The 23,649-nt window shown below is 44.3% G+C and overlaps 1 protein-coding gene and 1 long non-coding RNA gene across 14 annotated transcripts in view; one reads left to right on the top strand and one right to left on the bottom strand.

The window, feature by feature from the left end:
• Window positions 1-9,362: 9,362 nt before the first annotated feature.
• LOC128904373 (uncharacterized) lies at window positions 9,363-18,478 on the bottom strand. Of its 2 annotated transcripts, none has more exons than XR_008464487.1 (3): window positions 18,237-18,478; window positions 15,460-17,206; window positions 9,363-10,563 (listed from the first exon to the last, which is right to left on the bottom strand). It is a non-coding gene; the product is annotated as an uncharacterized LOC128904373 (long non-coding RNA). The 2 variants fall into 2 exon arrangements; XR_008464488.1 differs by having other exon boundaries at window positions 10,380-10,475.
• The window catches only part of DUSP16 (dual specificity phosphatase 16), a 71,627-nt gene continuing 60,726 nt past the window's right edge, over window positions 12,749-23,649 (top strand). For 7 of the 12 annotated variants that reach the window (XM_054188579.1, XM_054188575.1, XM_054188572.1 and 4 more), the window contains exon 1: window positions 18,451-18,817. The gene's annotated coding sequence lies outside the window, so the exon portion shown is untranslated. Of the gene's footprint in view, window positions 12,834-18,450; window positions 18,818-18,953; window positions 19,093-23,649 lie in introns of those variants that run through there. The other 5 variants (XM_054188582.1, XM_054188570.1, XM_054188581.1 and 2 more) reach the window with 3 other exon arrangements.

Genomic DNA, 23,649 nt, shown 5'->3' with positions numbered 1-23,649 from the left:
AGCCCTAATTTTTAACCCCAATCTTTTCCTGCCGCTGATGAGGTCACTGCCACCAGTGCCTCCTCCTCCTGTTCCATGTCCGAGCTGTCCGGCATGTCTGACTGGCCCCGCAGCAGCCTCTGGTGATAGTTATGGAGCCATTAAGGTTCCAGCTGAGCGGCCATGTAATGGCTCGAGCATTAAAGCAAAAAATAATCAAGTTTTCTGCTGTTATTTGCCTTGCTATGCCCTTCCAGTTCCTGAAGATGGAACCGAGTCTCCCTGGCCACTCGAGCACTGCGTGGTGCACCGGGCCTGAGCTCCCCCAAGGCTGAAGGAGCCGTCCCAGTGATCCGTTGGGAATACCGCCTTTTCTCTCCTTTTCATGGCGACACGCACCAGAAGAGGTTAATGTTGAGAGGCTTTGATGCAAAGCCAGGCTCTGTGTATGTGTGTGTGTGTGTTTGTGTCCCCAGGTCCCTTGAAATTAGTCCCCTGCTTGCCCAAAAAGGCACGTGTACCCCCAGCGAGCAGCTCTGTAACCGTGGTCCGCATTTCAAGTTCGCAGTGAAACCCGAAGCGAGGCATGTTTCATGTTGCTGCATGTTTCTTTTTATTCATGCAACTCTATTCACAAGAGTTTCCCATGACTTAATCTCTCTTACATGCAATTGTTAGGGCTAAAGGCTTTGTCATGGGATTTTCCCCCTGAACCTTCCTCTTGGAGGGATATGCTTTCTGGATGGCAGAGACAAAGCACTTTTAGAAAGTTGGGGGGTTTTTCCCCATCAGCTTATATGCTTTTCAGTTGTCGAAGACAAGGCAGTTTGCACACTGTTTCATGTTTGCCTGTCCAAAACCGATGTATCAGTCCTCGCAACTCTGCCCCTAAAATAATAAAAAAAATAAAATTAAAAAAAAAAAGTAGGGATGATCAGTATGTTAAGCAAGAGGCATCGGCTAATGAAGTGGAAGGAACAGCTCACTATCAGCTTGCCTAGGTATTCTCCTGTGCTCCCCTCCTCCATCTCTGCCCTCAAATTCTTGGAGAAGGCGGTGAGGCGCCTCGTACCACCTTTGGCACTATCCTGGGGCCATAAAGCTGGCTTTAAAAGCCAGTTGGGGGTTTCCCTGGTGAAGGGAAATATTGAGTGGCAAAGAGCCAACATAGCTCACTTAGGCAACCCTCTGTTGCAACATGAGTGGAGGAAGGAGATTAGACAGAGCCCTGATGCTGATTCAGAAAGTCCAGAATCCTTTTAACCAGCAAATTAAAGTTACAGCTGCATCTTTTCCTCCCACTAGATTACCCCACACTACCCATTCTGCTTTATGTCACTTAAGAAGCAGACCTCTCAGCTTCTGACCAGGCTAAGCACGAGCTCCCTGCCTAAATGCTTAAGAGCTTCCATATTTTAGCACGGAACAACTCAAAATATGTAGTTCCGTCTGCTTTTCCACTGTGGCTATGCTGTCCTCCAGGATGAATATGAACATGCAAATTGAATGGGAGCCTGTCAGAATAGTTGTGAATGGAATTGAACATTATATATATGTACATATATAGCATGCAAGTTATGGTGTTTTAAACTGATTTTAACAGCTAGAAGAAAGTACTTTACAGAGCAAATAGTGAACTCTTGGAGTTTACTGCCACAGGACACTGTAAGGCAGAGAGTTCGTCAGGTTCAAAGAAGGGTTAGACAGATTCATGTTTCATAAAGAGGTACTAAAGGGCTGTATTCTCCACCATCCCTAACCTAACAGTTTGGGATACTGGAGGCGTATGAGAGGAGCAGAGCACAGAAAAAGGCCAAATTCATGTATTGTCCCTAAAAAGCATCTCCTCCTGCCACTCCCAGAGAGAGAATACTGAATTAAATGGACCCGTGGAGTCCATTAGCGGAGCTTTTCTCTTTTTCATGTTGTTTAACAGGTCACCATTTTGACCCCCAAAGACTCACAAGTGAATTAAGATTTTTAAGTAAAACTTCCTTGGTTAAAGTAAAGGCAGATGATCTGCGCACTAGACTAACTCATCCTCGCTAACTGCAGGTTACTGTTTTTCCTAGTATGTGGTCATTCCTGAGCGATTCTTTGAGCCATCCTGATGGTTTTATTGCTAAACCACAGCAATGCACATCAAGGAAACACTACCTTGTATTAAACCCAATGTCACAAATTGTCTTAGGCAATAACTATTGGCAGTTCCCCACTGAAATTAATTATATTTATTTAAAGAAGGACTGTGCTTCTGAGATCCAGAGAGACTTTGAGGTATATAAATAAACTGGGTTCGGTGATCAGGCAACAGTTTAAAAATCATTGCTTATGTCAGAGAGACTAAAAAAGAGATATAACTCATGGGGTGATTTTGCACCATGTGCTCATATTTGCAGTGGTGTCAACACATCCCAAAGAGGTGTTTATTCTCTCTTTCTAGAACTGCAAATGTTTTAATTTGGGCAAATGGAAATCTGTTCCTCTGAAAGCCTGCCTGAAATAAGAATAAATCTTGTGACCTGTTGGTATCAAGACTCAGCATTTTGCTGAAATTGCTCCACTGTCCCTTTGTGGAGTCTTTGCAGATTCAGAGCCTTTGAGACCGGTTCATTCATGGATGGGAAAACAAGGATGAGTTAAGATATTTTCTTGTTTGTTTTCCAAATGTACCAGGATGCCAGTTGCTTTAATAGAGATGCCAACTCATTTGCCATGTGGGGAAAGATTGTGCAAGAAGAGCCCATCTTTCAATCTCCTGGTTTCTTTGTAGAACAAACAAAGAAATTGCATTGTCTTATACCCTCTAATCTGATACCCAAGAAACATTTCTGGAAATACAGGAAGAAACTCCCTGTCTTTCAGTTTTTAGACTCTGTTGATACTGACACAGAGATCACCCTCACCTTGTCGTTTATATCCATCACTTAAATTATTTGTCACTGGGGAGTGACAAAAATGTTTATTTACATGGGATTCTATAGCTTATTGTCACTTATATAACTATGATAAAAGTATACCAGATTTTCTTTTTTTTTTAACGTTAGAGAAATAATCTATATATGCTAAAGCTCTAAAAGACCTAGTAAACACATCAGCAGCCCATGATAACAAGTACGGTGATTGATCACCTTGTTGGGATGACTAAAAGAAAATTCTATTTAAAATACAAGCTCTTTGAAAGCTGATTTTTAAAATCTAATCAGTGTTTGAACAAAGCACAGCACACTGAGAGCCTGATCTGTGACTACTGTATAATTAAATATTGATAAGAGGTTTGCTCTCATATTTGCTAAATGTTCTACTTTGTGACAAGATATGCACCTTCTGTAGCTACAAATCCTTGAAGTCATATCCACAAGGGGAGTTCTTCCTGTTTAGCTACTGCAGATTAACTTCTCAAGTAAAGTGGACTCAAAATAAATTAATTTGGAATAATCAGGTCTTGTTCTACGCATACACACACATAGAAACAGTTACAGCTTTATCTAGCCAAACTAACTTTCCCACGTAAGCAAAATCTTGAAACAGTGCTCATGAAGCTTTTATGTTGATGAATGGACAGGCTATTTGTAAATTTTATTGCATGAAAATGTTCACGCTGCAGTCGGAAATGAGCTACTTCTATTTTCTAACTAGTCAGTAGAAGGGAGAAAAAAGGTCAGATGCTCCTCTACTTCATGTATGTGATTGGTAGTTCCAAGTAAGATCGAGTGGAAAACTAGGAATGGTTGAAAAAGGCGTTTGAATAACATGGATTTCATGTAGAATTTAAACTAAATATAAATAACTGAGAACCAAAGAGCAAGACAAACGAATCACTGATTAAGAAGATGACGAAGAGTGGGTTAAAGTTCAATGCGGTGCGCAAGTGAATAAAATTTAATCTCGTTCCGAAACAACAAACAAACAGAGCAGCACAATATGCCACGTTCAGGAATGTGAGAGCCATGTTGTATCTGGCACTTGAACAACAGAGAATTATTGCTGCTGATATGGTAATTGCAGAGGTACAGAAAAAAGTGGGTGGATCATGTGAAATTCATGAAATACTTGAGGTGAACTTACAGCAGGATTAGTCTTTTTCTTTTAATTGTGTACATTGATCTCTATGCACAACTGGTTTTGTAAAATAGCATATTGTTCATTCTCAAGAGGTTTAAAAATCCACTTCAGCTCAGTGTCATTTTTTGTTCTTAAGATATTTTGCAACGTGCTTCTCCCCTTTGGCCTACGCAAACAAATATGCCTGCATATGCATACCTACTAGAGCCAGCCAAAATCTGCTGCCTGTAGCTGGCCATTCTGATAAGAGTATTTCTGGTTGCTCTCCACGACGCTTAAAATCATTTTAAAGAGTTTTGTCCGGACCCAGACTCTATGGCATGGGCTGTGCTCACACTCAGAACATTTACTAATCTAAGTCTGACACTGCTGTCTTGCTCAAGGGCACAAACAAGGTTTCTGCACAGCTTGAGCATGAAACTAAGGACTCGTATAGCAAGCTGCATCTGCGTTGTAACTGGGTCAGAGGGCTTCCATGATGACCTGGACTACTCTACGAAATGTCATTGTGTTTCATGTGAAGGGTCAGGTCATCAAATACGGTGCTTTGCCCTGGTCTGCACCGCTCGCTCCATCTTAAGTCAGCATCATATCAGCTAACTTCTGTTTTGCGACTGTGTTTAAACATATTGGATTTCCTATCCTAGGATTGTTGCAACTCCTGATGAGACTTGTATTTGCCTTTAACGGGATTTGTGTTTAATGAGACTGCTCACGTGAACAAAAGTTACTTACAGGATCAAAGGCTGCACCACAAAAAGTGTTCTATTAACTGGATGTAAATCAAGAACACACTCCTGGATAGCACAAACTCGTTTGCAGGGTTGTTTCAAGGCAACAGGCAAAAGAAGCAGCAGGATATTGGGAGCCGAGACCCTTAACCTGTTGTCAGCTCCCTTCTCCCTGGCTCTCAAAATCTTCCTGATGTGTCCCAGAGCTCCCACTACACCGGTATTTTCCTGAAACAACCAGCAAGTTTTCTCTTCCCTTGCCTACGTTGCCTTTGCTGCCCTTGCCCTCAGCCAACAATCTACTCCACTCCTTTGAATGATCCTTCGCTTGGACTGGCTGAGCTGACCGACCTTTGCCAACAAACCTGTCCATGATGGCACCTGGCAGCACCTACAGATGGACGTGATCATGCCCAGCAAGCATGGGTCAGATGAAAAGGGCAGAACAATACCAGATAACACTTTTTGGACATGGCTGGAGCTACCACGGTTTGATTCACCTGAGTAGGTTGGTTTGAAAGCAAATTACTTTTCAGCATGTATTTACAAAAATAGGCTGATCAAATTTTGCATTCCACTTCAGTGAGGTTGCAAACTTTTGCCTATCGAGTGGTCCAGGTGTGACCCAGTAAAAAAGTGCAGATACTCTTGAACTGCTCTTTCTAGTTTCACGTGAGCTGATGCTCTGTCTTCTTCCTTGGGAGATACTATTGACACCGACACAACGAATGGAAATATTCGCATGCTTCTCTCTTGGTAACTCACAGCAGGTTGGAACAGCTTCTCAGGCACTGGGAGTAATTTAGGTAACAACTAAAATGAGGGACCCAGAAGCTCCGTTTAGCTCTTTAGTCAGGTACATACCCTGATCGCATCCAGTATCGGTGTGAGACCTAGGTAAGAGTCAGCTTCTTTCTCTCCTCTCCTGTTTCCATGCAAAGGGAACCCGAAGGCATGCTCCTGAGAGAAACTGTGTCATACTCAGGTGCCCCACTTTGTGGTGGATGTGACCACCAGGATTTGCCCAATTGTGACACCAGCTTAATGCAGGCGTGGGCATGCCCCCAGAGATAGGGCATGATACAGATATTTTGGAAGATCTTGTGCACTTTTAGCCTTTTGCTACTCTGGCTCTGCTCATTTCAGTCCTGACTTCCCTTTAAATTCGCAAGTCAGACTGCTAGTTCTCAAACTACCACGTGGAAAAGGTAACAATCAAGAAAATTGACTACAAATGCACATAAATATCTACTAATTTTTTCCTTCTCATTCACGTATAAATATATGTATAATAATTGTTAGCTCCAGACTATCTCTGACTTGAAAGCATAATTGATTTGTGGCAACTGTTTGAAGATTTGGAGGATTAAATGTAATTATAAGATCAAAATTAGAAAATACTGCCTAGTTTGCAAAAAGCATTAAAGTACAAGATCTGTGGGGTTTCCCCTGTGTCTAAAAGGACTGTATTTTAAATCAAAAAACACACTGTGGACTCTTATTTTTTCTTTTGAATGTTAAACAGATTTCAGACAAGACTGATCCAAAGGAAGAAGGAAATGGGCTCTATGAAACACTAGTATATATTGAAATCAAGCTACTTGTTTTTTAAGCAGGTGGTCTCTTTTTAACTTCTACCTCAGGATTTCCCTTAAGAATCTGGGACTGGGGACTATATTGTCCCCCCAGAATTGGGGACTGACACTAGAGTTTCAGAAAACTGTATAAAATAGCTCACTCCATTGATGTCTCCGCTGTCTTGTGTTACAGACCATTCATGGTCGGGCTAATGCGGTGTGGTTCTGCATGCGACAGCCCTTTCCTGCACATTCCCCAACAGTTTTGCTGTCAGACCCAGGAGCAGCGTACATTAAAGCTTTATTAACTCCTGAATAGCTCCCCCTCTACAGCACTCCACAAGGGACCATTAGTGGTTCCTGTCTAACCAGGCATATCTCTAGGAAAGAGCTAAATGACGCTGGGAGGTAATTCAAGGGCAGTAAACCTATAGCAAGAGGAGCTTTCATCCTGCCCAGGATCCCTTGAGATCCACAGCTATCTGTTTCCAAATATGACATCAGTGAATTTTCTCCGTGCATTTTTCCGTGATTTTCCCAGGCTAAGCTGCAGGAAAAACCCTGACATAAGTATGTAGTGTTGATGCCCATGTTAGGCGTTAGTCTGCTTGGTTTCAAAGGCATCTCCAGAGGCTGATTTAAAGCATTTACATCAGGCTGCTGCTCGAAATCTCTGAAACTTGGAGGTAAGTAGCTAATTATAGACTCCGTGAATAGACCCGTCAGTGGTCATTTCACAGGACCAAGTGATGTCATACTACAGAATAGCTTTGCCATCCGTTTGACTGGTATTTCAAAAAAAGAAGTGCAGGCGGGGGATTTGCGTGTGTGTTTGTTATAGATTTTTTTGTTTTGTTTTTTACCATCTCCGGTTCTTCACGTAAATGAGCTATTTATTAACCAACTGTTACAACGTCAGGTATAAACATTAACCAAGGAAGTGATGAATCTATACACAGATCGACAGCTGTTTGCTAAATGTTCACTTTGATTGCATAGATATAGTCCTTAGCTGCCTACTGACTTGCTTCAGTGAAGTCATTCCCTTCCCTCTACCTCCATCTTTCTTGACATCCCTTAAATCTCTAGCTATGTCAGGGAGAAAAGGCCCCATTGCTGAATCTGTGTTGAGACTGCGATGGAAAATTTTCCCCTGACAGTGTCAGAAATGTTATTCGGAGTCCCTCAGATAGCTACAGCATTCTTACATGGAATACAACTCACCCTTTTTCCCCTTTAATGTGTTCAGCAGACAGGTGGCGACCCAACTGGTGGCAAATTCCTAAGTATTTTTATCCTTTAACTCTCAAATGATATGAACAAGTAACAAGAAATGTCATGCACTGAGTATATGAGTAATGTTCCCATTAATCAATCGTCCAAAATAAACTGGCTTATTATGCCTGTTTGTACTATACTGTAGCTATTTGCAGATAGATGTACTGAAAGAGCAAGCCTGATTCTTATCGGCTGTGCTCCATGCGGAGGTTTAGGGGCAGAATCTCTTACAATTTCACTCCTCGTCCACACATGCTTTGGCGAGGCACGAGAGAGATTCACAGATGTTGAATATCACCAAGCTGCAATTGTCTACTTTCTGGTGTCAGCATTTGACTCCCACTTGGACATAATTGCGTATAGAAGCTACGAGGCAGCACAGATCTTTAGCTGCTCTAAACTAGCAATCAGACCCAGCATGTTTTGGAGACAATTGGGATGCTGAAAATGAAGTCCAAACAAAACAAATGACTTTTTAATTCCTAGTTTCAAGAAAGAATGGTTGATTCACTACTTAGGTTGGTGGCTGGTGTCCTGCACATGAATTCGAAGAATGAAACTGGAATTTGTGTTACACTGGAGGCCTCATCTGTCTCAATTCCTGATTTTCTTGCAGCAGTTTTGGCAACAGACTACTACTTGTAATGGATGTGTCACAGGGCATCCAGGAGTCCTAGAAAAGTGCCGCCGTGTACGTACCTGGAGCAACTCACTTAATGTCTGGTATAGAAAAAAATCTCTGCAAAGACCATGTAGTTCCAGACAGGTTGCAGTTGCTGCCAGCGTAGTACAGGTTTTCACCATGTAGAAACGACCTGTGCAGGCAAGCACCCTGAGGCAAATTTATCTGCACCACCTTTATTTGGTGGGGACTATAGGGCAACATACGCATGATCTGTGCAGCACATCTCAGGTCCAAATCCCCTGGTGCCAGACAAATTGCAGCGTGGTTGCCTTTGCGCTTGCACTTCTCTCTGAAGACAAGGTGTAATCTACAGCCATGTTCCCACCAAAATACACTGAAGTGCCACAGGAAGCACTTAACCTCTTTAAAAGTCTGTTCAAAAGACAGGAGTCTCAAACCACTTGAGCGTACCTGTGTAAAACATTGAAAACAAGATAGGTGCCTTACTCATCAGGATACGGTCGTATTGACTTGTCCCCAAATGCAGAAAAGACAGGTGTCCCTGAATCCGTAGTGCGGGCAGTCTTTATAAAATGGAGATAATTTCAAAAAATTATAAATTTCTTTGGAATCATAATAATTCATAAACAGTTTAGATGGCTTTTTTGCTTTCTATGTTTTTGGCTTATAAAGTTCATAGTCTGGCTGCACAACTGAGAAGAAACAAGAGAATGGTACAATACAGCCCTTTTGCACCACCCTAGAAGTGCTGAGGAACATTTAACTGGAAGTAAATATACCCTGTGCAACTACGCTATCATCTTATGGACAACTATGGAGAGTGAGGTGTGTGACTGAACATACAGCTCTGGGATTTTTTAAAGATATATTTGCATATGCATTTGTTACTAGGCATTGTGGTGGTGTTGAAGGATTTCATACTTCCATTCCTTCAATTACCTATATACAAACTTGACTCAGTTTATTCCAGCGTCTTTTTTCACACCCCTACCAATGTGAAAGAGCCTCAAATGGATGTAAATGTAATTTGCTACCATAAAAAAAAAGTCCAACTACTAAGCACAACAACTTTTATTGGTCCAATAAAATCTAGAAGCCATGCTGCATCGTAGGCATGCCGTAAGGAGACAAAGTAAAGAAGAAATCTGAATATGTTTTTAACATCCACTGAGATTAATCTGGCCACTTAATATACATTATGTATTTTCACATGATTATTTTAGAGCCTCTCTTCAGCATAAAGTTAAGCTTGTTTGTAAACTTTAACTGTGTACATGTTACTTTAGTAATTTTTACAGTATAAATTCATATTTAATAATCTGGCTTTATAATATTTGGTTAGCAATAATGAGATCAACTCTACAATATATATATTTTTAAAGTACTGACTTATACTGTCCAACCAAACTTTTTCCTGGGATAGCTTTGCTCATAGAAACTTATACATAGAAATGTATACACTGAAATTTCATAATAATTACAGGACTACCTTAACGTTAGACAGATAAATTTTCAGCTAGGGATACTGATGCATGAGAAGATTTCTCAGTGTAAAAGAAGGACACGAGATATCGGAATCGTGACTGCCCCATCTATACCATGCAGTAACTTAGGTTGGAAGGGACCTCTGGAGGCCAGCTGGTCTAACTCCCTGTACACGGCAGAGCCAACTTCAACATTAAATCCAACTCCAAAGTTAGATCAGGTTTCTCAGGGCCTTGTCCGTTCCAGCACTGACCATATCCAAGGATGGAGAAGCCACAGCCCCTCTAGGCACCCGTTCCAGTGTTTGACGACCCTCATTATGAAGAGCTCTTTTCTAGTATCGTCAGACAGCAAACGTCAATCTAATGAGTGTCAAAGAGTAACTCACTCTACTTCCGCTGGATTAGCAAGGTGAATTGAGTCGTCTTGCATTATAACAGTGCCAGATCCACAGCGAGGAAAGTGACAGGAGCTCACAGTCAGAAGCAGAGGGTAGGAAACTGTGAGCTGGAGCATCTCCTTTTGGCATTGTCAACGTGTTAGATGGGCTCAGCCAAGTCATCTGCCTGCATCTTCTCAAGCCATGCACACCCCTGTCAGCTGGGACTGCCTCTGGCACACGTTGGTTCACTCTTCCCCTACCGATTGCTGTGCATCCTTTCCCCCACGTAGCCATCTCCTCTGCAGCGGCTCAAGCCTTTGTTTATTCACGTGCTGTAAAACAAATGGGGGACCAAGCTCTGCTTTCAGTGACGGCCAGCTTACAGCATTTGTGCAACTGCATCCTGACCTCCTGCCGGCACTATAGGGTAAGAAGGTATTTTAAATGAATCATCGGTTATAATAACCATTTTTCTTAAACTGTAGCTGACATCATTTAATTGTAAGTCCTCGTACAAAATAACAGATGAATAAACATACAATTTCTGCAACTTAGTAATTAGGCAGGCCCTTCTAACAGGGCCTTCTTTATCCTTTTATATTCTGGAACTCCAATTGCATCTCCCATTTTCCCATAAACGTCTCCACTGACTGGCTCACAAAAGAATCTGTCCTCATATGTTCCTGACTAGGAAGTTCTTCTGAGCCTACACAGTTGCCAAGAAATAATGTCTTAGAAAGTCATGTCCTCTACTTGAAATTCCCCCTCTTAAAAAACCTTCTGCCCCATTTGATTTCATAATATCCCACTTAGACTCTAAATGGTCATGAAGATGAACATTCTTTAGTGTAAGTTTATCTGGAACTCATCATCATTTGATCAGTGGATTGAAACAAATTTTTTAATGACCGGAGAGTCAACAAGCCAAATTTATATCTGAGGTAAGTGGGGGCAGCTTCAAATAAGCCATGAGAAGTCTGCAGCAGACTTTTATGTAGAAAATAAAACATTGGATTTGTAGCCCTGGGCTTTACCGTCGCTGATCTTCTCCCCTTCTTTTTGCAAGCTGAACATAAACCAAGGGTTTAAACATTTTTACTATGTTAATGATTCTTCCCCCAGCTACAAGGAGAACAAGGGGAAAACTGTTTTGAAGCAGAAATGTTCTTGCAAGATTTTCAACCCCCTCCCATAGAGCTAAAAGAGTTGTACCCATAACTAATACACAGAAGCCAGCCTTTTCCTGAGCATCAGAATAGTCAAGGAGGCAATATAAAAATAAACAAGCAGTCCTTCACCTCACCTCCACCTTAGAGTTTTGAACTCAGATTGCTACTAAAATAGGCATATTCTAACCTTGCATCCTAAAAAAAATAAAATGACACACTCTGAAATTTTCACATGCTTCTTTTCCCTGTAACCTGATATTTTCACCTGTCCTTCTTGACAAACTCTGCTGCCTGTTGTTGACAATTGGGCTAGTACCAGCCCGACAATTTTCTGACCATTCAACAAAACAAGACACTCTTCAGAGTTAACAGTCTTTTTTTTTTTTTTTCCTATGAATGTTTTTTTCTGTGAGGCCAAAATATTGATGTTCTGGGTGTTATCCACTTAAAGGTTTATATGAATGAAAGCTTATAAATGCAGGTCATTGTGGTGCTCATGCCTTTCTTTCCCATGGCAACAACACACAGTAATTAACTCTGTTTTCTTTTCCCTTTTAGAACTCAGTTTGTTTTCATTTCCAGAGGTTTGTCTATCTTTTCCTTTTTTTGATAGGAAGCTCTTTTTATCTATTAAGTACCTTCTAATGATTCCATGAAAGAGAAATCCATCTCTTTCACAACTATTTGAAAATCACTATAGTTTCACTTGCATATTACTGCAACAGCCAAATTGCACCTTAGAAATAGAATAACCAGCAACCTATCAAATCCATAAGGCTTAGGATATCCGTAGGTGTCAGGAGCTGTTAAAGGTAAGCAGAAACAACAAAATGGATTAGGAGAAATGATAAAGACTCTAAAACTGTCAGAAAATTTCCTCTCCTGTGTACATGTCTTGAAAATTATAAATATTTTACAATAAAGAAATATAAAAATAAACTGGTCTTTAATACCACAGGTTATTCATTCACTTTCTATACTCATACTTTTAAACAAGTTTTCTGATTGTGAGCTTACTTGAGCATGCTATGAAGACAGTAACTTTGTACTTAATGGTTTCTATTAACCCACTTTATGTTTCACATATCACAATTTTAAAGCATTTTATGGATGCTGTCCTTTTCCACCGTATCCTTGATACTCTTAAGGAAAGATTTCATTATAAGAAAAAAAAAGTCTAAACTGTATTTAAGGTTGGTAATTACTATACTCTCACATCCTTTAAAGTATTCAAGTAGTTAAAAAGAAGGATATGAATAGTCAAAGAGCTCATACATTTTATGTTGCCCTCATAATAAACACAAATACATTTTTGTTCTGATTCATCATTGGCCACAAACAAAACATGAACATACAAAGCTACTCTCCAGATAGTATAAATTGGCACAGCAACTTAAGTGCTAGTTGAGCAATGATGGTTTTCACCATCTGTGCTTACAGCCCATTACAAGTTGATTTCAATACAAGTATACCAGCCTACAGACAAGTGACTACCAGTGAGTAAGAGCCAAAAGAAAGAAGGTGAGGGGGGTGTTTGTTGTGACAATTATCTTGATTTCTGGAATGTGTTTGTGATTTTTTTTTTTAATGTATCACTTATTTTATTTTTTTGTTGTTGTGGTTGTTACTTAAATATTTTTCTCTTTAGATATAGGGAAAAGTGAAAAATGTTACTAGTTAAGTTTCTCAGTTGCTGGAGATTTGTCTGAACTTGTTGTTTCTTGAGAACAGTATTTCATTATTCTGTTTCCTGATGACAACATGTTATTATGCTTCTTTTCTGTAAATAATATTTATTATGATCTCCAATTTCAAATGCCTTCTCAAAACTTCATCTTGCTCTTTCACACAGAAGTGGCTTAACCATCAAAATAGCTGTCTTTGTTTCTGTTTAAGATGATTAGGATTTATCAAAAACGCCTAAACTTTATAAAGCCCATCCATTAAATCAGAAATCATTATTATTTCTTTTCTCATTGTCTTCTGTTGTCTATCTCTTTTATAGCCTCTCTCTTTGTGTGTGTGTGTCTAATTGCAAACTAAGCCAACAAACTTTTGTGCAAGTGTTTAATTTTACTAAATGTGCCTGTTCAAGGAAGTAAAAAAAGTTACAATTTCTTTTGAGAGACGGAAGAAAAGAGAGAGAGAAGGATGAGTTAGTGGTTAGATTTGGAATTTAAAAGAACTTGCTTCAGTTCGCTGATCTGGAAGTGGCTTGCTGTACTACCTTGAATGAGTTACTTTATCTCAGTAACTCATTCTTATATCCACAAAACATGGTATCATGATAGTCCTCTGTCGCACTGAAGACTTACAGAAATAAAGGGTACCCAGAAACTATGGAGATAGGGATCATGTAAATTCCTATTGAGTAATGGATATAGAATTTATGAAGTAAGGAGACACAGGGAAGCAGACAGCTGGTGCTCTCCTTTCTTTTTCTCTGTACTTTCTGCTGCTCGAGTTCCTGTAGTTCTCCCTTTCTCTTCCACTGCTCCAAATCATCCACTGTTGTCCTACAGGGAATAAGAATATTTCTCCATCTTATCTTACGTTCGTCCCAGATCAAAAACACATATCTGCATTGAATGTAGACCTCTCCACTTGCACACTAACCCCAGCTTGTTTGACATGCTATGAATCTGGCAGTCCCGGAGAAGCTACAGGGAAGTAGAGGTATGAAAACTACCTGCAGCAACAGAATAGTGAGGCTATTCTTATTTAACCATTTTCCAGAGGGGTAGAGCTTCCCAAGGTCTGATGCATACATGGAAGGGAAGAATGGGAAGATACTGGTTGTTCTCAACTCGCTGTTTCCCCCTGAGGACTGCGACTCTGCACCTTATGTGTCTGATGCCCGCATTTCTCACACTACTCAAAGTCCTCGTCTCTAGACTGACCTCTCTGATCTCCCTCTGCAAGCTTTTATCTCTCTTCTGCTCTTTCCCCAACCCTCAGTACTACATCTTCTGTTCCTACCAATTTCCAAATCCTCATGTTCCCATTGCTGCTCTCCCACAACCCTGCGCTGCTCCGACTACCGTACCCTGCTCTCTGTGCCAACAAAGCCAGTGGTATTTAAAAATGCTATGAATGTTTCAATGTGGGTATCTCGGCAACCCTTCTATTTTTATATACCCTGAAGAGCTGTTGGTAGCAGTTATGTCTGATACAGCAGTCTGCTCTGAAAGCAGATTAGACCAAACTACCCAGTGCCCCTGAAGCTGTCCATGAAAAGGTCATCACCCCACTTCCCATCTGCTGACTTGGGTTTCCCCTAATCCATTTCAGCCAAAACAAACCCGTTCAGCTGACATCTACTATTTAAACTGCTTAAGCTACTCTGGTTGACTTTAGCCGAAACAAGTTTGGGAGGGATTGTGCGAGCAGCTTGCAGGTAGGTAGGAGAGGTGGTAACCTTTGGCAGAAGACAGCCGTGAAGGTGACTGGGAGCTGTCTGGGAATGGTGACCTCTTCAGCAACCGCACTTCACCCCATGGAGGAAGCGAGCACCCACAAGGGGATTTTAAAGCATGGTAAATTCCGTGCTTTCAGTTCAATTCTCACTTATTTCACAAGAGGTTCCTCTGGCAAACCACTCCTCCCCACTGTGCAGAAGAAAACATGATGACGTTACTCAGGCTGTCATTCATCTTTCCCCTGTTTAATCACTGCTAACTGATTAACCAAGTGAAGTGCCACAAAATCTATTAGCTGGAAAAGGAACAAAAAGCTATGCTAGCTTTTGATGAATAAATAAAGAGAAACATTTGTAAACAAGGTGTATAATTCTCCAGCTCTTGAAGTACCCACCTATTCCCCCTCCCTGGCCCCCTAGCAATAGGGGCAGCAAGGGGTGACACACTTAAAACCGCTCCCGCCAGAAGCAGGACACAAACTGGTAGGACATGGGCGAGTTTCAAAGTTCGAGTGCTGTTGTATAGCCTGCTGGATAGCCACCATAACGTCTTTCGCCCTTGTTTTACCCCATATAGACACTTCGGGTGTCCTCATCTCATGAGCTCGATAAGGAGGCGCAAGAAAAGGACGCTAACATTACCTCTCTCAATACAGTTTTGTCAAAAAGGGGCACTGAGCGCTGAGGCCAAGAAAAAATGCATTGCCAGAAATGTAGCAAAATACGTACCATAGAATTGACAGACTTCTGAAAGCCTGGGGAGGGAAGGTCAGCAGCCAGGGACATCAGCAAAGCCAGGCAGTCCCTCTCACAGAGGGCTCAGGTGTTCACCAGACTAAGGTCTGAATCTCTCCCTGTTTTGCGCCTGCAGTTCAGATCATTTCCAGGAGCGTGCTGTGGAAGTGGTAGGGAGGAACGAAAGGCTTTCAAGGAAAAAAAAGAAAGTTAAGCTGGAGTTAGACTCTGGCACGCACGCGAACGAGTTACTGCTCCTTCACGAGTGACCACCTGCCAGCTGATGCATGTCAGCTGCCAACATGGGCACGCTTTGCCCATTGCGAACAGGAGGCAAAGGACATGGCCACTAATCTCAATGAAGCGAGGTCAGATGCTGCCTCAGTGTTTCAGTCCTCCAGACTCCTTCCATTTGTGTCTTCAGGCTAGCAACAAATGTGTACAGTTTCATCCTGCAATGCTCTCCCTCATCAGACTCTCTGCTCAAGCTCAGCTGAAAGAAAAAGTTACTTCTTAGTATTAACTTCAACCTGCAGGAGTTAATTGTGATATCGGTGTGGTTTAGTCGCACTTTTTATTACATTAGAAAGAAAAAAAATCCTGACTCTGTATTAAAGAAGCTTTAATTTTCCGTCCTAGACTTTTCTGTATATATCCTTTTTTTTCAGCTAAAAATAAGAATATTCCAAAAAGATCACAAGTATTTTTTATTTTTACAGTGAGGAAACTTTTTCAGTCTCCCAATTAAAAAAAGCAAAAAAACCCCCAAAAGAACAGTTACGTAAGGTGTTACCGAGTTGAGACGACAAAAGGGAAGAGAGAATTGAAGTGTCTTTCCTCCTCACCACACGCCCCTCTCCGCTGCTCCCCACTTGTGAGGATAACCGTGCTGGAACTATTTGTTCCTGCACTCTCCTGGTCTGAATAAGCCGGGGCACTGGCTGTCGCCTCGAGTTTCTCTGGCACGCTCTCTGATCCCCTTCGTCAAAATGGGTCACTTCTAGCTCCATTAACCAGCAGTTAATGTGCAGACTTTAAATACTGTGGGCACTTTGGGGGTTTGCAGAAGGTGTCTTCAGGGCCACTGGTTTATTGAGACAAAAAGGCAAACCTGCTTTTCAGCTACTACGAGACAGACACGTGCAAAATACTGAACGTACTGACATAAATTGCTTTACCACAGCTTCTTCCCTGCTTTTGATTTTTCTTTTGTCACTGTCTGATGGAGACTGGGCTTCTCTTGGGACTTCTCTCTCTCCAGCACGCTCTGCGCTCCCTTGCAGAGGACGTGGCTGTTCAGCACGAGTGCCAACAAGGCTTCCTTGTGAGAGACAGCTCGCAACTCCTTAAGACCAGGCCCTCAGGCCCTTTGTCAAGGTGGTTCCTGGTCAATTTTGCCAGGACAGAGCCCACCGCCATATAATTTGTTCAGAGTTGCCTGTATCCCGAAATGCCAACCACACAAACTGTTTTACTGTGGGTGATAGCCTTGTGCCTCTCCCAAGGTGCTTTGTTTGAAGCAGAAGCCACCAAGAACGCAAGGACCCGTGCGGTTAATCCTCTTTCTCATGCTGTCTTCCAAGGGTTTTGCAGCACAGGGATTCAAAAGCCAGCGGAGGAGAATGACCAGGGTTTGAATTCTGCCGTGTATGGCGTCCTGCACCCCCAGCAGTGCCGGCAGGCTCTCCTTCGCCGTGGTGCCTCCGAGGGAGAAAGAGGGCTGCACAGTATTCCAGTGTACCTGGAAGAGGGATGCGTAAGACAAGACAGGACCCATCAAGTCTCTGAGGGACATACCTCATTGGTACTAGACAGAGCAGACACGTTAGATAACATAATTGTATTTCTGTGTGTCCGTTTAGACTTAACTTTCGCTTTCCTCAAGTTATTTGTTTTAGATGCGTTTTTTACCTTTTTTTTTTTTATTATTATTATTCAACAAGGTAATTTAAAGGGTGAAGGCCCACAGTGCGCCATGTCGCCAGCGGGGCGCCCTGCCCACACCCACGCTACCACAGGAGGACCTGACGCCTCGCTCTGAGGGCCCTGCGTGGCACCCCACAGCGCTCCATTTTCAGATGATAACACCAGTACGTGGGGTGCCACCGGGAGCGCCCGCTGCGCTGCCAAAGGCCCTTTAGCCGGTGGCACCGAGCACAGGGCAGGCTGAGGGGAGGCCGCGGAGGGACCGGGCTCGCCACTGCGTCGCGCTGCCCCACACGCCCGGGGAGGCCCGCGGCGACGGGCCTGCCCCAGGCCTCGGGTGTGGAGACGGGCGCAGGCCCCCAGGCCGGGGATGGCAGGGGACGCCGGGGCTCTGTGGAGAAGGCACGGGAGAGGCGAGGGCCGGGCAGCCAGGGCAGAGCGGGGGAAGCCCGCCTCCGCGGCCGGGCGAAGGGCGGAGAAGAGCGGCGGCGGCGGCACGGTTGAATGGCTCCGCGGCCCGGGCTCCTCCCCGGGGCCGTCCCGGCGGCTCCAGCGGGAGGCTGAGGAGAGCGGACGCGGGTGTCGTCGCCCCCACTCCCGCCCCGGTGACAGCACGGTGCAGCCTGAGCCCCCCCGCCCCCACCACCGGGGCTGCGCGGCGGCGGCTGCCGCCTCCCTCTCCCCGCAGGGCTCCTCTCTCTCCCCCCGCTCCTCCTCTTTCTCCCTCTCCCTCCCCCCCATCTTCACCCCCCGGCTGAGTTCATTCACTGGGATTGGTTTCAAGTGACGCCATCGCTTTATTTTTACACCGATGACCTCATCCCAGCAGCTTGAAGTTTACTGACCAGCAAAACTCTTTTTCTCTCGCTCGCTCGCTCCCCTCCTTGTTGCCCGCCTGCGCTGCCCGTTTGTTTGTAATCCTTTGGGTCCTTCTGGGAAACGAAGGCTTTTAAAAAAAAAAAACAACAAACACCAAACACGAAAAAAAAACCCAACCCCAAAAACTTTCTCCCCTATCCCGAGCTTTTCAGCGTGTGTCGTGTCCCTCCCCCCCCCCCCCCCCATCACTGTCCCCTTTTAATTTTCTCAAGCCATCTTGGGGGGGAGGGGGAGGGAGGAAGAAGAAGGAGAAGAAAAAAAAAAGCTCCAAATATTTCCTTTTTCTTCTCCTCTCCCCTCCCACCTTCCCCCTCTTAAAAAAAGAGCTGAATACAATTGTTTTGCTTGTTTGTTGTTAGTTTTTTGATTGCTTTTTTTTTATTATTATTATTAAAGAAGAAGGAAAAAGAGGAGCGTTCCCAGCGGCTGGAAGGAGACAAAGTTGTCTCAGGCGGCAGCGGCGAGGCCGGTGGCAACAACTTATTGATCCGTGCCGAAGGGACGGACCGACCGACCGACAGACGGACGAGGGGGGGGGGATGAAACAGTAAGTGCCGTCAGGAGCGCAGGGACCCCCTCGCCCGGGGCCGAAGCCAGCCCGGGAAGGGGGCGAGGGGCGCCGGGGGGGGGGCGCGGCGGGGCCGGGCCGGGCTGGGCGGGGAGGAGGAGGAGGAGGAGGAGGAGGGAGGTGAGGGAGAGGCGGGAGTCCTCCTTCCCTCTCTCCCTCCTCCCGCATGCCCTTCCCCGCCGCCCCCTCACCTCCGGAGGAGAGCGTCTGCAGCGGACAGGTCGCTGCCCCGGCCCGGGCGGGCTCCGCAGGTGGTAAGGAACCGGGGCGGGGGGTGAGCGGGAGCTGGGTACCGGCAGGGCACGGTACGGTCCCGGTACCGGCACCGGCGGGTCGCCCCGCGCTCCCCCTACCTGCTGCGGGGCGGCCGGCAGCCTGCTGCCCGCGGCGGCTCCTGCCTCCTCCTCCTCCTCCTCCTCGTCCCTTCCTCTCTCGCCTCCCGTTATCCACCTGCCTCTCCCAGGCGGCCGGTGTGCGGGGCAGGGGAGGCGGCTGGCCGCTGGAAAGGGGCGAGGGAGGGACGGCCGGCTTCTGGGTGCGGGGGATGCGCGGGGAGGCTGCCGGTGTGCGGGGAGGCTGCCGTGCCTCCGCCTGGGCGAGGGAAGCGCGCCTGCCTTCCCGAACTTAGTAAACAGTGCTGGCTCCCCGACGGGCTTTCCGGCCGCTTAAAATGGTCGGGGATGCTTTAAACCCCCCCCCGCAAGGGCTGCCGGAGAAACCTTGAAAGTTGTGCCTTTCGACTTGGGGAAAGGTTTAAATTGAGGCAGTTGTGACAAAATGGAGGGCTGCCGAGCGAGGCAAATTGCAAATTGTTTAACCTGGTATCGTGCTCGCGTCAACTCGTAATTCCCTGGCCGGCACCAGGACGCGGCCTGACAGATACCCGCCCTCTCCCGACTTTATTATTATTTTACTATTTCTTCCCCACCACCACCACCACCACCATAGAAGCGTTGGGGTTGAGGAGTCGAGCGCGCATCAGTGCGTGCCGAACAAGGTGTATGGGATGTGCCTGTTGCAAAGCCTGACCAATGGTAGGATTTTTCAGTGGCCAAAAAGGTTCTGGTTAGATGTCAGATGGGAAGCTGCTGTTTTTTAGAAAAGCCAGGAGAATATACTTTCTTTTACTGTCGCTTCAGCTGGTCGAAGTAGAAAATTGATCTTTGGGTTTTCCTTCAAGTGAAGGGTGTAGTCATAGCGAGCTGTATTGTCTGACCTATGACTAACTTTTTTTTTGTTCAAACATTCAGTGTATACCCAGCAGAATAAATAAATCTGTGCTCGTTTTGAAAGCTAAAAGCAGACTGAACTGTCTCTCCTTGCAAGGATGTCTGTCGGGGTTCTTAAAAGAAAAAACCCCAACCAAAACCCCAAAATGCTTTTGTAATCTTTGCTTTAAGATTTATGCTATTCCTGGCAGCATGTGGTTTGGTAGATACAGAGTTTATAAAGTCACAACTGACCAAAGTGGAGTTGGTTTAGACCCTTGTGTTTTGAGGGGAGGTAGGAAAATAGTAAGTCTTATTTTCTTTTTATGGTGTTCATCCCACTGCCCATTGGAGATTGAAGCATTCATCACAGTTGTTTATGTTGGTTGTCTGGGGGTTTCTATTTGAATGTGAGCAAGTATGCAATGGGGGGGGGATGTACTTGTATTTTTAGCTTTAATTTTTAATGACAAAAGATAGAGTAGCGATATTCAAAAGTAAATCCGGCATTTACTGAGTATGCTTATTAATATTTTTAGGAAGGAACCTATAAAAAAATGTCTGAGATGTAATAAATTCTGGTCATTATGCTTGTTTAATACAGTAGTGCTTCAGTATATCCTAATACACAATTTCAAAGTCTCTTTTAAAATGAACAAATAAGTAAAGCAGCAGAGAAGGGGCCAGTTCTTTGCTAATTAGAGGTGGTGGCGGCTACAAAATGCTGTATGGTTCAATACACGTGCAAAGGTCCAGAAAACCCAATCAAGCATTTTAAAACACACCACATTGTATGTAAAGATACATAAGTACATTCCTGCTCCGGTAGGTCTGGTTTTGTTAGCTACCTAAGCAGATATAATGGAACAAAATCACACCAGAAAAACTGCTGTAGGAGAAAGCGAGCTCAATTTATCTTTGTTTCTGTAAAACGCACGCTCTTCTTTAAGCAAAGGCAGCTAGCCTGGCAGGGATGTTTGCTTTTAGCTAGAATAGCTTCAGCCATCCATAGGAACGGTATCATCAGAAGCCGTGCAGGAATGTGTTAAATGGATTTCGCTAGGAGCTTTGTCTCTCAAGCCAGCGCCGGCTCTTCTGGGGTCCTGCCAGCCCTCAGCCCCTGGAGGAGTTGCCGTTGTATCTGCCATGTGCCTGTGCACCTTCCTTGGCAAAACGATGCTGCCCTGGGAGTCCGGTCCCTCTGTATTCCCAGCCGGCAGCTGGGGGTGGGGGAGCGAAGTTGTACGGGGTCACCAGAGACTGGATGGTGGGACAGGTCAGCTGCTCCTCTGCCTTCAGACAAGTGATTTCTGTAGGCTGTGAGAAGCCCAATGGAGGGCAAATTCAGGCTCTCTTCTACACCTCTGTAAGAAATGCTGAGTAGGTAAATCAGCCATTGATTTCTGTTACGTGCATTGGTCTTCAAGTGTGGTCTGCTCCAATGCGCTGTGTGGTAGGAGCTGTGCGCAGGGCGAGGGCCTCTCTCAGTCACCTGTCTTTTCAAAGCTGGATGCCTTAATCCCCAGACCTATTCAGGAATATTGACTGTTTTCGAAATACAAATTTTCCAAGAAATACTGTAAGCACAGCTGAAGCAATTTTTCCCCTCAAGAAAAAGGAAGCAGAGTGATAGCTTTCACTTATACTACGCCTGTTGAATATTCTAGGACTTCTTCTTTTTTTTTCTTTTTTTTTTTCTTTCCTGTAAAAGCAGTCAGGAAAGCATCATGGATATTCTTCAAGTGCTGACAATCCTTAATAGCCAGATGACGTAAAGTAGTTACTGTCAAAGGATGAGGTGTGGAAGGATTGGCACATCCCTTCCTTTTTCTTTTTGGCTTTTATTTCACCCCTAGGAAGAAAGCAGGGTTTGGCCTGCGAATCCTGTGAATCTGTCTTTACAGATTTGTTGTTATGTCGATCAAATGACTAAACGTTTCTTGCAATCTTGTAGCGTTTTGTCCATAGTTGTGTAATGGTACATCCATGATTGTTTAAGAAGAATTATCACGAAGCTGTTTTTCTGGGTAATAGGGAAGCAGCCATGCTCCTGATGTGTTGAATGGTACATTCACTTTCGCTACAGTTTCTTAGGGATTGCATCCAGATTTAGTGTAGTGACATGGAGGGTTTCGGTGTAATATTTTAAATACCAGTAACTACACATCATATCAGTATTGGTAATATTTCTCTGATTTATTTGGTGTCCCCCTTCATAAAGAAAGAGTAATGCGGCATTCTTTAGGGCTGTCGATTGCATGTGTGGCCTTGGCTTTCTGCACGAATCAAAAGCCATAGGTGATGGGTGGCCTGGTGATGTGTATCAGGATGCCTGCCTGGACGAAATTCAGTGGTAACTGAAGACCAGGAGTCGTTCACGTGAAGGCGAAGCAAACACTGCGACTTCAGGCTACTTCCTAGTCGTTACTTGGGGGACCCTATCCTCGGGGGTTTCTTTATCAGTAGTGTAATAGTGTCACCGCCCTGATACCAAAGCTAATTGAGAATGAAACTGTTTCTGGAGCAGGGCCGGAGGCTGAGGTGCTCCGTGCTGCTGCAGTGTTGCTGCTGGCTGAAGACGGCCGTGGGAACAGGGAAGTTTGTATCACCACTTCTCTCCTTCGCCAGACCTGATCTTTAGATTGGGATTAGCTTGGTAGCTCCAAATAAGAAATCTCCCTTACAGTTGTTCTGTAACTTCCTATAACACCTGAAGAACGCCCAAAATACGCATTAATGGTAAAGTTTGGCATCTTAACTTCTGTGTTTGCGTAGTTTTAATTGGAGCAGTTATTGATTTGCTTATGGATAGGGCCTGTTGGCAGCTATCCTGGTCTCCAGTGGAGATGATGTTGGCCACCAGTGAATTACTATTCCTCGGCGATCAAAGAAAATCTGCATCTAGGCTGTGTGCATGGAGGACGAGAGGGAAGATGGGCGTGAGTTCAAGGCCTTGTGTTTCCTTTTGCTGCGCTATGTGGTCTGCTGCTGAGCCAAGGCTGACCTACTCGGAGTTGGCTTTGGGAAGGCTGGCAGCTTTCCACGTTGTGTCCCTACGAAATGCTCCTGCAGCCAGAAAAAAAAAAAAACCAAACAAACCAAAAAACCAAACCAACCCAAAACCAAATTAATAATTGGGCAGGCTAGGAAAGAGGGGAAAGAATGTTGCTGCAGCGAGGGGAGGTTCGCTGTGGGGATGCAGAATGATCTCTTCTGCCACGGACCTTCCCGAGCTCCCGTGCTGCTGCTTTTCCGTGCTTCCGCTGCCCAAAGCCATAACATTTGTGCTGCGTGAATATATGAAAGGAACTGCTGAAACAAGGTCGTCCTTTGTGGGGAAGCCGGTTATCTCTGCTCTTTCTTGGTCACAATATGAGCCATACGTCGCCACTAACTTATGCAGCTTCTCTTTAGTGTGTTCTTGGAACTAATTTTGCCCTGTGTAGTGCAAGTTTTCATCCTGGTTCTCAGAAAGTAGGATCAGTTTCTTGCACAGACCTCCTCAGGTAAATTTGCGCTCTCATTTGGTTTCAAGCTTAAGTTATAAACTTGTGTCAGTTGTTTAGCAAATAAAGATAGACAAGTGGAGGTGTGCAGGGGCTT

This window comes from Rissa tridactyla, chromosome 1 (assembly GCF_028500815.1).
Source record: "Rissa tridactyla isolate bRisTri1 chromosome 1, bRisTri1.patW.cur.20221130, whole genome shotgun sequence".
NCBI classification, from domain to species: domain Eukaryota; kingdom Metazoa; phylum Chordata; class Aves; order Charadriiformes; family Laridae; genus Rissa; species Rissa tridactyla.
The sequence above is the reverse complement of the archived record's forward strand: the minus strand, read 5'-3'. Positions and strand labels throughout refer to the sequence as shown.